The sequence below is a fragment of the Parasteatoda tepidariorum genome, chromosome 8 (assembly GCF_982258835.1).
Source record: "Parasteatoda tepidariorum strain Cologne lab strain chromosome 8, Ptep-v5.0, whole genome shotgun sequence".
Classification (NCBI taxonomy): domain Eukaryota; kingdom Metazoa; phylum Arthropoda; class Arachnida; order Araneae; family Theridiidae; genus Parasteatoda; species Parasteatoda tepidariorum.
Window position 1 is genome coordinate 63,660,672 of NC_141762.1, and position 15,619 is coordinate 63,676,290.

At 28.0% G+C, this 15,619-nt stretch overlaps 1 protein-coding gene across 1 annotated transcript in view; it reads left to right on the top strand.

Moving 5' to 3' along the window:
* Nucleotides 1–541: 541 nt before the first annotated feature.
* Nucleotides 542–15,619, top strand: part of LOC107457065 (USP6 N-terminal-like protein) — a 58,214-nt gene continuing 43,136 nt past the window's right edge. The window contains exon 1 of the mRNA XM_087168998.1: nt 542–1,164. The gene's annotated coding sequence lies outside the window, so the exon portion shown is untranslated. The remainder of the gene's footprint in view (nt 1,165–15,619) is intronic.

Consider the following 15,619-nt stretch of genomic DNA (forward strand, 5'->3'; position numbering starts at 1 on the left):
AATTTAACAGAAAATGCTGAAAGAACAACTTTAAGGTTTGAGAAATATTTCAAGAAGACTTTGAAATAAAAGAAATGTCGAAGTAAATAAAAAAGTAATTAAATGTCTAATTAATTTAAAATCGGAATCCTTAAGATATGTTTTAAATCCAAATTTATTTTTAAACTTAAAATGGATTTAAACAAAAAAAAAGAAGAAGAAGAAAAAAAAGTAAAACAATTGAAAGATAGTTAAATAAAAAGTAAAAATGAAACATTTTTTAAAAAATTTCATTAAGGTTTTAATCAAAGCTAATTTAATTTTTCAACTCACTTAATATAAATAAAAATGCCAGAAAAAATTTTAAAAAAGCAATTTTTGTAAGTGTTTTTAGTAGACATTACCTGAATATAAATTAATCATTAAGTTCAAAGGATTTATAAGGCAAATTAAGTATAAAAACTAGAAGCAAGTAAAATGAAACGTAAAATTAAAAAGAAAGTAAAATAGCAAAACAAAAAGAAAGTAATGAGAGAAAAAAAAATTTCCTCAGGGGAAATTCGATAACAGCGCCATCTCTTGAAATAAAAATACGTTATTCGAATTTGGATCAATTCCAAAACATGTAGGCATTAATGTTACGTGAAGCTTACAGATACACAACGTAATGAATTGCCCTCAGAGTAGCTTCTTGTAAAATCTCAAAAGCTTACTGATCCCTGAAAATTAATGTGTTAGTTATTCAAAACGTCAACATATGTGATTTAATAATCCCTGAATCTTCCTTGATGTCTGACGTGATCACGTGACCAAAGAGGCGTTTCTAAATATGTAAACTCAGTCAGTCATTCCTTGCTTGTTGGCGTGTTTACCTGTGCTTCCGGATTTTGTACGTGGAATAAATTTTTCGAAGAAAAAATATTAGTAAATAATTGAATTTAAAAGAAAACTTTTTTAAGAATTAACAGTTCCCGCAAATTTTTGTGACTTGCTGAGAAAACAGGTGAATTCGAAGTATTTTCAGTTTTCCTGCAAGAATAAAATTGTGATGTAGTCGAACAAATGGATTTTCATCTACAATTCCTGAAATTCCGAATTAATTGGTATTTTCGATTAATTTCGTAGGCGCCGATGTAAAACGAAGGTATGCGGCGAGGTCAATGTTGAAGTTGCAGTGTTATTCAGGTAAATATTTGCATGTGTGATTATCTTTCAGTCCTAAACCGAAAGATTATCTCATACATTTATTTGTTGTATCAGAGATAGCTAAATAATATTTATTTAGAGTGTGCGTTTTTTAAAAAAAGAAAGGAAATTGCTTTAAGCAGTTTTTTTATTGCATTTTTTTAAATTTTAAACTTATTTATGTTCTAAATCTTATTTGCCTGCTTTAATTACTTTTCATTTTTTTTTATTATCCTGTATTGTTTTTAGTTTAGCAGTTTCATCAAACGTACATTTTATTTTTCGAAAGTGTAAGGTGTGTGCGTTTAATTTTGGAGAAAAAAATTGTTTATAGTAATTTTAATTATATAAATACTATATATATTTAATATTTTAGGCCTACTGTTAGATTATTATTTTAAGAAAGTGTTCTGCTTTCTGTATGAAAGATTTTTTTTTTTTTTAATATTTCATGTTCTACTTCTCATTCACTTGCACCATCTGTTTTAATTAAAATTATTTTTCCTTAATATCTTTTAGGATTGCATGCAATCATTTATTTTATTTCCTGTAAGAATGTAAAAAGCGCAATTAAGAAAAAAAAACTTTCCTTTTTATTTGAAATCAGGAGACTATATATATATTTTTTTTATATATTGCCATTCTTGCAGATAGGAATTATTCTTTTAAAAATTGTGTTGTGCTTTTATTAAGATGTTTTTTATGCATTTTTTAATTATTCATGGTCTGCTTTTAATTTGCATGTATACTACCTGTTTAAATTATTTGTTGTTATTTTCTCCCTTTATTAACATTCTATTTGCATACAATATTACATATACAAGTATTTTATTCTTTAAGAGTGTTTACTGAATTTATAGAATAAGAACTGCCTTTTCAGTATACTATTGTTAGTGGTTTTTATAAAATTAAGTTTTTTATATTAAAGTTTTAAAACCTATTAAAAGAATTTGCTGATTATTACTTGCATTTGCATGGAATGTAAACCTCATTTTCCTAAAAATCAGAATAAACAGTTTTAAAAATAGATTTTTTCCTCAAATACAATAGTGCAGACTTAGCAATTTTCTGAAATAGTTTTATTTTGCTTAGAGTGATTAGCTTTTCTTTCAAAATTTCATTTAGAATGAGCTATGTGTAATTAAATTTAATATAATTAAGTTTAGTGTATAGTAGTGTGTTTTGATTTAAAATTTTGAGCTTAATGTTTGATTGAAATATTCATTTCGGAATTAGAATGTTAACCTTTTTGTGTGGTGAATTATGATATTTTTAAATTAAGTTGATGTGTGCTTTTTATTAAATGTTGTGATATTAAAATTAAGCATTTCAAAACATGTGTCATTTGAAATTTTATCACCAATGTGCATATACAGTTCATAGAGTATGTTAATTTGTTGCAAGTTTTAAAGAAACAAAAGAAAATATTGCTGATTCTAATTATTTCTTTCTGTGCTTTTCAAATATTTTTCTGAGAAGTTGGGTGGCACTTCAAGTCACACTAGCACTTTTTCTACTGGCAATACCAATTGTTTAATTTGGCATTATTTACTTTTCAACAATTTAGATTTGAAAAGGAAACTTGTTTTTCTCTATAGTATTGCAATGGCCACTAAATATAAAGCTTTTTAACTCTCATCCTTGACCAGACATCTCTTTCCTCCATGGTATCTTCAAAATCGTTAATTGTTCAATAACATTTGTTCATCTCCATCAGAAAAACAAACATGTTTTGATGACACATACTATAATAACTTTTTTTTAAAATATATTTGACAAACAGCTAAGTCAATATAAGTTAATTTAGTTATGAAAATTTTTTTTTTGTATAGAATTTTCTTTTTTATGGGAATAATTACAAATAAATTTTTGCTGGAAGGTAGATTTGTTTTTTAAAGAGGAATATAATTACTATAATTTTCATTAGAAATTTGTAGTTTGTTGAAAGAAATGTGGATGGGAAAGATTGTTTATTTATGGTTATTTTCTCTAATTAAATTGGATTGTACAGCATTAATAGTTATTGTTATTGGTTCCTTTTCTTTCTCATTATTTTAAAAGGTTTTCAATCACTGCAATTACTCTCAACCTCTGTGTGTGTTGTATCTTATGAACACTTTCCATTAGCTTAAAAACACTATTTGAAATTTTTGTGCGTGGACAATGTTTCCATCCATTAGCATAAATGGAATATTTTTATTCCAAAATACAATTATTTCAGACTAGAGGATGTGTTTGCATCTGATGCCTTGCGAGCAAACCGTGTAACTGAAAAATTAACTTTTTTTTTTTTCCTGTTTAGTCTTATTTACTGAGTCTATAATACTCTCTATTGTTAGCTTCATACTTAACACTGGTCAAAAAAACAGCTTTATTACAAATGTAATGAACTATAGTTACAATTGCTTTTTTTTATTATTTATTATACTATATGTAAATGTAGTGACTACAAAATTTTCGTAATGTTATCACTACTTTTAGGAGATGAACTTAGCTGGAGAAGATAATTTATACGAATGTTCAAGGTGATCTTGATAAGAAAAATTGGCTCATATAAACATAACGAATTATTAAGAAATATTTGTTCATGTTTACATTAGCCAGTTTCATTTTCAGTCAAATCGCTTTTTACAAATTTGTTCTTTTAGTTTAGATAAACCAACATTAAATCAGGAAAAATTAAATTTATTAAATGAAATTATTCTTTTAGTTATCAACTTTTTATACTTTTCTTGTCATCGAATATTCAATTCTAGAAGAGAATCAATTAGTGGTAATTTTGTAAGTGTTTAATGCTCTTTTATTTAAATAAAATACATTGAAAATTACTGACTGAAATAACAACTATGTTTCATGAATGTGTACATTTGCATTTGAAAGTGTGGAAAAGTGATCTATTATTTGTAAGGGCAAGTTCAAGCATTAGTAATATGTAATTCTTATTAATGCTCGGAAACAGGAGTATTCTAATTACCTCCATTTAACTACTGATTTGTGAGGACCTATCAGATTTGAAACATTAGTTGAATTTGAACCTTGTTTCTTTACTAGACTATTGCTAGAGATCGCTGCTTTTTTTTATTGTAATACTTATTACATTACTTTTATTTCAAGAAGAAGAAAAAATAACTAACTACAGTAGTTTCACTATTGTAGTGTTTCTGACCACTTATTCTTTGCTGTTTTTTTTTTCAAACTTTAAAATTGTTTATTGTTTATAATTGAAATGCCTGTTTTTCAATAATTACAAGCCCAAAGAATATTCTGTTCAGTTTGAAAATTCAATTTATCTCTGTTTCCGGTTTTTACTCTTTTTCTTATATCTCTATTCAGATTCAAAATAGTAATATAGTCCAAAATAAGATTTCAGCATTAAAATAATCATAGTCTAAATCCAACACACTCAGTGCTTTTCAAGCTTGTGCTTACTCTTTGGTATTTAAAATATTTTTCCCCAGCCGGAGGTTTGTGTAAAAGTTTCCATCTATGATTTTCTTTATTTAACCCCTCAAAAAAATTACTCATCAACTGCTTGTTGCCAGATGGACTTGTAACCTTCTTCTACTCCTAATCATTTGAATATTTTTACTTAGTTCTTCATCTTAGATTTGCAAATTATACAGACTTGACAAAATAAATATTGTATGGTACTAGAATACTCTTCTAAATATTTTCCAAAATGTCTCTTGCAACCTTTTACTAAACTCATGTATTTTATTTATACATTATAAAGTCTTGGAAATGTATTAAAGTCTTCCCATTGTCAGAAGTTAACAACATCTTAGATCCTATAGTAGCCACTCATCAAAATAGCAAACTGCAGTAAAACCTTCTAAGTTGATCACTTGGATAAGTCAATCCTGATAATTATATATATTAAATTTATAAAAACAAAATGTCCCTAATTTCATTTATTCAGATGAAAAGTTGATCACCTGTGCAAATGAATTACAAGTGATAGACATAGGTTTCAATATATTAAAATAATGAACATTTAGAGTGTGTCCCTACCTTTTAAAATTTAAAAGGAAAAAAAATAATAATAATTTTTTTTTTTTTTTTTAACTCTTGTGATAACGTTAATAACAGGTGTAATGAAAAACGTATTTTGTATTTAATTTTTTTAAATTTCCCTTGAAATTAAATTATTCCTTAAGAATAGCTTACTTAACTTAAGGTTTATGAAAGTACTTAAGGTACTAAGGGTTACTTAAGGCTTATGAAAGTTATTAGAATATAATTTATGCATATTTCAATGTAAATCCAGATAATTATGTTTTGTTTCAAAAAAAATGAAATGAAATGAATTCATTTTTTTATTCTTCTATTAAAGTGATACAGTTCATAATTATGCAGATTTTAATCATTTGAACCTTATTTCATAGTGAGCTTTTTTAATTAAAGGTTTTTCTTAAAAAAAATAATCAGTGGAAGAGTTTCTCTTTTACAAGATAAATAAGAATCTTTGAAGAACTTATTGCATAATCTTATTTATTCTTACTTCCTGATAAAATTGAATTCCTAATCTAACTTAATCAGATACTGAGACTTTCACTGATTTTGAAATGACGTCTTCTCTTGCCATATATCATACGCTGTTATGGATTTTCCCAGAATTAGGCATTATACCTCATTTTCAGTTCCGATTCTTCGCCTTGGGAGAACATTTTCTTATTTAATTTTGTGGGAGCAGCCTTTACAAATAATGACGTTCTCGCTTCACTTATTCTAAAATATTTTTATGATCGCTTCGTTGAATATTGTGTTTACGACGACCACTTCAAATCTACGAGGCGGCTGATAATTATATCATGATGTTGTAAATTCCATTGTTCTTTATGACACTATTTTTTGAAAAAATGGCGCTCATTAAGGTCTTATCAGGGTTTTATGAATTTCTCTTAATTGGATCCGCAGTCAAAACATTGTTGAAAGAATTTGTAAGTGTATTTTTTATGAAGCTATTGTGGCGTAGACATACTCGATTTTAATTGCCTGTTAAACGATAAGAGTTTTCAACCACATAGCCTTAAGTTTTTTTTCTAATGTGAGAGGTAAAAATAGATTTAAAAATTAGTCTGAAATTCGGCAGCGCTTTTTTTCATTTTTAAATTTTATTTTATTTTTTGTTCGTTTAGCGATTTTTTTTTTTTTACCGTTTTAAAATTTTCTTCAAATATTACGATTTATTAATCTAGGTATTTATTACTATGGTCTTTCCAGACTTAGGGGAAGAGCGGGCAAGGTGGACCGCTTAAGGAAACTTGGTTCAAAAAATAGTAAACTAGAGCAATTTTATATCTTTTATATTGTAAACATATAGTGGGATATTGCTCTTACATATCTCATACAGAAATAAATAATAAAGTTCAATAATAATAACTTAACGTAAACAAAAATAGAAGATTGTCCCATCTTGCCCGGTCTACCCGGGCAAGATGGGACACATAATTATATTTCAAAAATCACTGAAGTTAATGTCAGAATAAGAGAATAATCAACAAAAAAAAAAAAAACTTTCCTAAATATCACAGTTACTACATAAGAAGCGGCCAAAACCGGAATAAGTACTTAATTTAGTTATAAGTAATAAGTACCTTAATTTAGGTATAAAAAATAAGCCAAAAAGTATTAAATGTCATTTTTTTTTTTAGATCTGTCAGCGTTTTCTTGTCTTGTTTTTCTTCATTGAATACGATCACTTACCTTCCATCTTACACCATCATTACATACCATCTTACGTTTACTGTTACTAGCAATGAAAGTATTGTACTAAAACTTTTGTGAACTACTAGTAGTTTAAGTATTTATGAACTTCTGTACTTACAATGGTTATGTAAACTTATCGTTGGATTTACTTCGGAGAAAATAGGACTATTAAAAAAACTCTTCATAAAACTTTTAAAAAACTCTCTTAATAAAAACTTTTTATGACAAAAAATTTACATTTTTTATAGCCTTTTCCTTAACCCTTTGACGCTGAATTTTTATTAAGCCTTATTCACACTTTTTTCATTATTTTGTATTCCGTAAAAAATCAATTGTTGATAAATTTATGAATATAAATGTTTAAAAATAAACTATTTTTGGAATTTATGTATTATTTCTAATATAATCACGATAATTTAACAGATTGTTTTAGTTACTATTTTACTGTTTTCATATAAATAAAAAACCAGAATTTATTTTAGCTAGTAATTAGAGCGCCAGGAAAAAAATATATAAAAGGGTCACCAGCGTCTCTTGGGCTTCAAAGGGTTAGGGAAAGAAATACAGAAACCGAATTTTTCAAAAATGAATTTTGTAAAAGATTCATTTTTTAAAAGAAGAAATTTGTGAACAAAAAAAAGTTTTTTTCATGAAATGTGCCCTGTTTACAGATATAAAAAATATTGGATGTTCGAATTAACTAGTATTTACTTCGGAACTAGTGTACAGGGTTAAAATTAACTGGTTTTTTATCGTTCTGTCTAACTATCCTCTCTGTCCAAAATTAGATCCATAACTGTATTTTGTTGAAATTTCATAAAATGTATATCCATATTAAGAAATAAGCAAAATATCAATTTATTAATTAAATTGTTAAATGTAGATCCATGCTTCTAAAATAATTTTATTAAAAGTTTTATTCTATTTTAAGTACTCCAAAACTAGATATTGCGATGCAGTTTTATGGAAACTATCCGAAAATGGAAAACAAAAACCACAATAATTAATGTCACATTTTTTAATAATACTTAATTTTGTAATTATAGAAAGTAGAAATGTTTATCATGTGAAAGCTAGTTTTTTAGTATAAAAGAATTGAATTTCCCAGGAAAATGGAATTAAACTTACCGTGAACAAATAGGTATTATCTTGATGTTAAAATATAAAGTCTATTGTACCATAATTTTTTTAAAGCCTCAATATCACAACAGTTATGATTTACAATCATCGCACAAAAATGTTACTTTGAAAGGAGTTATTGCATTGTTTATGTGCCGCGAACTGCCACCTATTTCTGCGTTAAACAGAACTCTAATGAAAAAGTAATTTATGAAAATGTATGCCTTTTTGTAGTTAAGATTTTCGTAGAAATATTTCTTTTAAAAGTGGCCTTGTTCATTGAATTAGATCTAGAGGGATCTCAGGCGTGATGGAAATACTATTTCCCTGCAACTGGAAGTAAACCCTTGTGAGTCAACGTTTGACTTGACTTTTTCCTTGTATTAGACATTTATTAGATTCGCTAAATGCAAAGCTTTACTCTTATTTCTACTATTTTGGGATTTTAAATGTCTATTATAGTTGCTGCTCAATGAGCATTGTTTCTAAAAATTCACTTAGTCATTGTGTTTAAAAAGTAAATCTCAAATAAAATAATTAAAATATTTTTTTATCTAATCAATATTCAGGGATCTGTTTAGAAGAAATTTGGGTCCGTTAACGGACCCTTCACAAAATATCTTTTCATAAAAACGGACCCTTCACAAAATGTTTTAACTTAAAAACTGACTCTTCACATAATGATTTTTCTTTTAATCGGACCCTTCACAAATTTGTTTATCTTCCTTATTTATTTTGTTAACCGAATCAACCCTTCCCAGGGCAGAAAACAAGAAAGATGGATGTAAACAAATTAAGTTTTGTCTTCGACGATTCTTCCATTATTCGTCCGAAATGAATATTCTGCGTTCAGCAGTATAGGCTAAATACCAAATATTTGTATGTTGCATCACTAATTTAGTAGCTGCAATTGCTGTTTATTTTTTAAAATTTAATTTTTTTAAATATAATTTTACAGTGCCTAGCCTAATCTTGTATCTATTTGCAATTTGAAAACTCCTTGAAAAAGTTTTTGCAATAACCGGACCCTATTTGCACAAATTTCCTAAAAGCGGACCCTGGTTGAAAGAATGTGAGTAATTTTTTCACAATTTCACGAAAACAGAACCCTTCACAAAATGTATGGACTGACCCCTGACCATTTATATAATTTTATTACAAAATGATCTCAAAATAGGGAAAAGTTGGGGAATTTTATCAATGAGAGAATTATCTAGAAAAATTTCTAAAGACTGAAAAAATCGGGGGAAATAATTTTATGTTAGAGGTACATAAATATCTGATATTTTTTACCGTGAAATAGGTATTGTAATATTTTTTTCTTAATAAAAAAGTGTTTTGTTTAATTTGAGTTTACGACTGAGGCATACCTGAAAAAGTAATGATAAAATTTATGCCTCTAGTACTAAACGCATATTAAATGCATAATATGGTTATTATTAAAATTATTCTATTTTTGTCATTATTCATTATTTACATCAATAAAGTGACTCTAAATTTTCGCCTAATAGACACTAGAGTTTTGCGAAATGGGAATATTACCGTATTGAACACCTTTAAAGATTATGAACTTGCATTTTATCACTTATCGATATTTAAATAAATTTAATAACACTTCCCTTAAACTAAGTTGATTTATTTTTCATTAAAATATATTTTTAAAAAAATATGCGTGTTTTTAGTACGTATGTCTGAATCGAATGATTTGCTATTAAGTAGTACTGATTTAAATATTATCAACATCGTTAAACCTCGATAAAAAAAAAAAAAAGAATTTATTTTAATTCTGTAATAGAGGTTTGGGGTTAAGGAGTTTTCCACTTAAAGTTCAAATCTTACAAGGGAAACTAGGGAAATGTGACTCGCCAATTTTGAAATAAACTGGTGGGATGTATGCCTTATGAGGAATAATTTTAGGTGGCAACATTCGTTTCGGCCCATAGAAGGTCCTGTGAGAGATAAAAAATAATTCAATGTATAGAAAAATCAGTATTTTATTACTTCCATGCAGACTATTAGTTATTGTAATTGTCTCACACTCCAATTAATTTTGTGGTACTTTCACGTACTATATAATGCATATTTATTGTCAAAATTGATTTCGAAAATTTTATATATCTGTAGTATTTATCAGAAAAACCTGTTAGGTTAATTTAAAAAAAAAAAAATTTGACATCAAATTTTTAAAATTTTTTTTTTAAAAAACTTTCCAATTAATTGGACTATGTAATTGCAAATTAATTAATTAATAATTAGTTAACAATTAATTAACAATGAATTAATAATTAAATAGTTTTTTGATTAATTTATTATTTAGCAAATTAATTAATTATCCAATTAATTACAAATTAATTTAATTACAAATTAATTGGATTATGAGACAATTGCAATAACTAATAGTCTGCATTGAAGTAATAAAATACCGATTTTTCTATATATTGAATTATTTTTTATCTCTCACAGGACCTTCTATGGGCCGAAACGAATGTTGCCCCCTAAAATTAATCCTCATAAGGCACACATCCCACTAGTTTATTTCAAAATTGGCGAGTCACACTTCCCTAGTTTCCCTAGTTAGCCTTACTAGTTTGATCCTATACTATTGGTAAAAAAAATATTGTATATTGAAGCTACATGCCAATTTCTTTCTTGTTCTTTTTAAGTTTCATTTTGATTTTTTTCACGTTGAAAAATTAAAATTTTTAGTTATCCGTTACTTAACTATTAATTAAAATTTGAAACTGTTTTTTATTGCGTTCAGCACGTGCACTGCAACCACGGAATGTACCTTTTATTTCATGTAGGGGCTGAGTTTGGAAAAAAGGAAAATTTTCAAATAAGATATAAATTTTTTTTGGAAGCAAATCTTTTTCATATTTCTGTTTAACAATATAAATGCAGAAATTTGCGAGATTCATCAAATAAATGAATGATTTCGACAATGCCAAAATTATTTTCGACCGAGTCACTTTAGCTCATCTTGATGCACTGGAATCTTATTTTATTCCTGGTGTTTGTTTTATTCGATTGTCCTGGCACGTTGACTTAGTAAATGGCAGGTGATTCTGAATTTAAATCAAGCTAAAATAGCAGGTGATTATGCAACAAAAAGACTTTTTTTTTATAATGCCATCACACGACATGAAGAAAAAAACTTAAAGAAGAGAATTTAAAATTATTGTATTCTTTTTTTTTTCCTTTTTACAATCGCTTGAAAGTTTCAAAATTAATTTAACAATTTTTCACTTAAAGCGAACTCTAGCAAGTTAATTTAATCTTTTAAGTAAGTCTGAAAGACAATGCGTAACGTAATTCCAAAAGACCCCGTTTGTAATGTAATAAAATATTTTACAAACTTTAAGTTGGCAAGATTTATTAAAGTGCTCGCGTGCTTCCAGAAAAGTGTTCTAAACTTTAACGTAATTGCTTAAAAATTGTGTTTTTAAATAGATCTCCCTAGTCTCAAAAAACACGAAAGATTTTTCCGTATTTTTTATTTTTACATTCTTTATACTTATGGTGTATAGTATTTTAAAATATAAAAAGAAATAAAAGCTTTTAAAGCGATTCTTTTCTTAAAATACTCTGTGTTTTAAATTAAGAACAAAAGCTTCTTCTAGAAAGACTAAAGGCATCGTTTCTATTCCTGGTTAAGAGATAAAAAGATTTTAAAGGTAAAAACAAGATTTTCCGTCTCTTTGTCAGATCTTTGTTAGTCTTTCATCTTTTAGATAACAATGACGTATTAAATATCTTCTTGAAGATAAAAATGAACTCTTTTAAGCGTACCGATTTTATGATAAAATAAAATACTAGAAGTAGCATTAATGGTTCTTGTTTTATTTTTCTTTGTCATAAGCCATTATTAAACCGTCATCAGACATTTATCATTATCAAACTTAAAGTTGTTTAGTATGATGTATGAAATTACTTTTTTTTTTACATTATATTGATGACGAATTTTTTTATTAACTTGATCAAAAAACTATTACTTAAGATTTTATTTTAAAAAAATTTCTTTTATTGGACGATATTAGGGGATTTTATGAGTAATTGCTAAGCCAATGCATATAAAACCATACTTAAGAATCAGTGGCGTAGCTAGTAGGGTGCTAGAGAGAATATATGTCCTGCTCGCAACCTTTAAGGGACGCCAAATTCATTAAAATTTATTAATAAAATACCAGAGTAATGATCCGCGGTGGCTCAGGAGATAGAGCGTTCGCCTCTCATTGAGGTGACCCTGGCTCGATTCCCAGCTATGGTTGATTATACAAATTCTCACACCGACCACAGTGCTGACGTAAAATATCCTCAGTGGTAGACGAATGAGCGGTTAGAATCCCATTACCGTTGGGCTAACCATTAGGCGTTTTCTTCTCCGTGTTACGCAAATGCGAGTTAGTATCAAAAAGGCTAGTTTGTATCAATCCAGAAGTTCCTTTTTCTTCTGGGTTGGGCTCAAAATCACAAGGCTACGGAGTTGAACATTCATAGTCGTAAACTCAAAATCGGGTCAACCGTTCAATGCCTGTTATAATTAGGGTGACCAGATTTTTTCGGGTAATTCCGGGGACATTCATCTCTACCCCCCCCCCTCCCCCCAATTTTATCGACAGAAAAAATTGGAGAAAAAAAATTTGATCATTTATCTTAAAAAATATTTATTTTTTTCTTCGTTTACATTTTTTTATAATTTAGTATATGAATTATATCATTAAAATCGTGATCATAACATTTTTACACAATTTTAAAATCTGTTAACAAAACAATTGTATTGCTTTTAAAATTATATTATTTCTAAACACCGTATTTTTCTGAAACATGAATCTTCTTTAAAATTTCAGGATTTTTTTCGAGTAATTGAGAAAATATGTCACATGAAAAATCAAAATTAATCAGTACAGATAAAACCGTTTTCACTGTATTCACATCCATTCGCGATTTTTCATTAGTCCAATAGTTATTTATGCGCGAAAATACCCGTTCTACAGGCGCATTGATGCTTGGCCAGCACATTGCAAGCTCAACAATTCTTTTGATATTTGTAAATGGTATATTGTTTTTTTGAAAATAATTGTTTATTTCGCGCCATTTGTCTGTTATGTGAACGGATTGGTACCATTTATCGTCTTTTGAATCCAAATAACCTTCAGGATAAGTAAACTCGTCAAATAAATCGTCGGAATTAACATTCAAAATTGCACATTTTGAAGAGAGAGACAGAACTGCCTCGTCGAATTCAGACCGTGAAGGCTTACAATCTAAAAGAAGGCACTTCAAATCAGACATATCATCGTTGTTATCGTTCCAAGCTTCTAAATATGAAATCGCAGCTTCATAGAATTCTTTCGACGTTTCTAAATAAGAATCTTCAGTAATGATATTCTCAGCAATCAATTTAGCCAATTCAGGGTTTACAACAAGTGGAACAAATTTGGCATTCTTTCGTGCTTTCAATTTAAATATCAAATCCTTGACAACCGCTCCAGATTCAATAACACATTTGTCATCGCTTTCAATTTTCAAGATGCTTTGATTAAAAATTGCAGCATGCGAATGCGCAAAAAACAATAACTCGGTTGTTTCACTCTCAAAATAATTCTTCAAGATTTTTGGGCACTTTTTTTCAGACAACATAAATTCTTTAAGAGATAAATAAATTTTAAGAATTCTTTCTGCAGCAGGAAGTAATGTCAACCACCTAACATGAATGTGTCCTAAAATTTTATGATATTCTTGGTCAGCATACTCACAAAATTCTTTCAGTCTTTCAATTCGGACTGTGTAAATTTTAAAATAACTAAAAAGTTTAGATACCATAACTTCAATATCTACAGGCAAACAATCAAAAGCAGTTTTAGCGCCATTATGTATAATATGCGCATTACACCCAAAAATATCTCTTCCTAACTCAGTTTGAAGTTTAGTATGAACATTTTCTGTTCCTCTTCTTAACAATCCTCCAAAATTAGTGTTAGTATTATCCGCAGACAAACCAGCCATTTTATCCTTCAATTGGAACTCGAATAGTGCGTTTAATATTTCTGAAGATAAAATCTTTACAGTTTCTCCTTTAAATTCGTTTAGTGATACAAGTTTATTATTAATTGGATCTTTAGCACAGTCCCACTGAAAATACCGCACTAAAATAGGAAGTAATTTTACATGATTGTGATTGGAAGTATCGTAAGATACTGTTACAAATTGAACAGACTGTAAATCTTTCTTCAATTCAAGAAATGCCCACGGAGAAAAAACATTGACAGCGATAGCTTCGCATTTTGTTCGGGCACAAGAAAATTTCTTGTCTACAAATTTCTTCTGTAAATTTGAAGTACAGTCTATGCTGCGAAACGATTGGTTGTGACGAATGGTGTGAAATGCAAGCGTTCCTTCATATGTTGCTAAGTCAAACTCTTTATTGGATGGTTCCAGCTTATGAAAAAACTGTTTGACGGATTTCGTTTTTGTTGCCAAAGCTTCTTTGTGTTTAATTGTAAGAATGTGATCTGCTATAGCTGTTCGTCCTCCACTTCCAACTGAAAACGTTGCTCTACACATTGTACATTTTACTTTGGAAGAATTATTAGGATTCGGTTCAATAAATGGAAACCCGTTTTTCCAATCATCCAAATAATGGCATTTTCTTTTGTTTGTTTCTGTTGCCATATTAACATCTATTTTAAAGAAATAAAAATATTTTTCTAAATATCTATTACGATAACAAATTATGAGGTTTTCAAAATATAGAATAATTAGAATTTATGAAAATTTCATAAAATATGGTTTTATACTTTATTGGTTAGATATTTATAAAATGTTTACCTGATTTTAAAATGTTTTAGTTATTTGTCTAAAATAAAACGGAAATGTAGTAATTGTTGTTGTTTTTAGTGGAAATAAGCTAATATTGGCAGTTTATGTAACCCAAGATATTAATTGTTTTAAAAGCAGCAACTAATATTCATGTTACGTCTTGCTTTAAACTTCTTTTCTTACATAAACTTGTCTGGCGTACAGCCTAGTAAAAATATAAACATAACTAGATATTAAAGTTATGTGTTCCAAAATTTCTGTAGTATAAGTTATAGTGCGTTCTTAAAAACTAGTTTACATTTAATTTTCAATGCTTACATTAATTTGTATGAAAATTTTTGAGAAAATAAAAATTGCATATAACATATTTTTATCAAATATTTTACAAAAAAATTTTTAATTTTATAACCGGGGACAAAACCGGGGACGCAAACCGACCGGGGACACGAGGTCCTCGCCGGGGACAATCCCCGAAAATCGGGGACGTCTGGTCACCCTAGTTATAATATGAAATACCTGAGTAAAATATTTTTCTTTTTTAAACATCTTCTGTTTTATTTGCTTTGTGAGCTCCATAACTTCTTCAAATTTTTATTCAATTTACCTAGAAACTAAATAGAATGTCTCTTAATATTGTGGTTTGTTTTTCACAAGTTTTTTTTTTTCCAGATATTTTTTAACAAATTGGCGATATTTTAAATGTCTTTTCTTTTAAAAAGGAAAAGAAACTCTTATCATTTAATAAAAATAATAAACGTAATCATAAACAAACATTTAAGTGTAATAGAAACTGCATTGGAAACATACA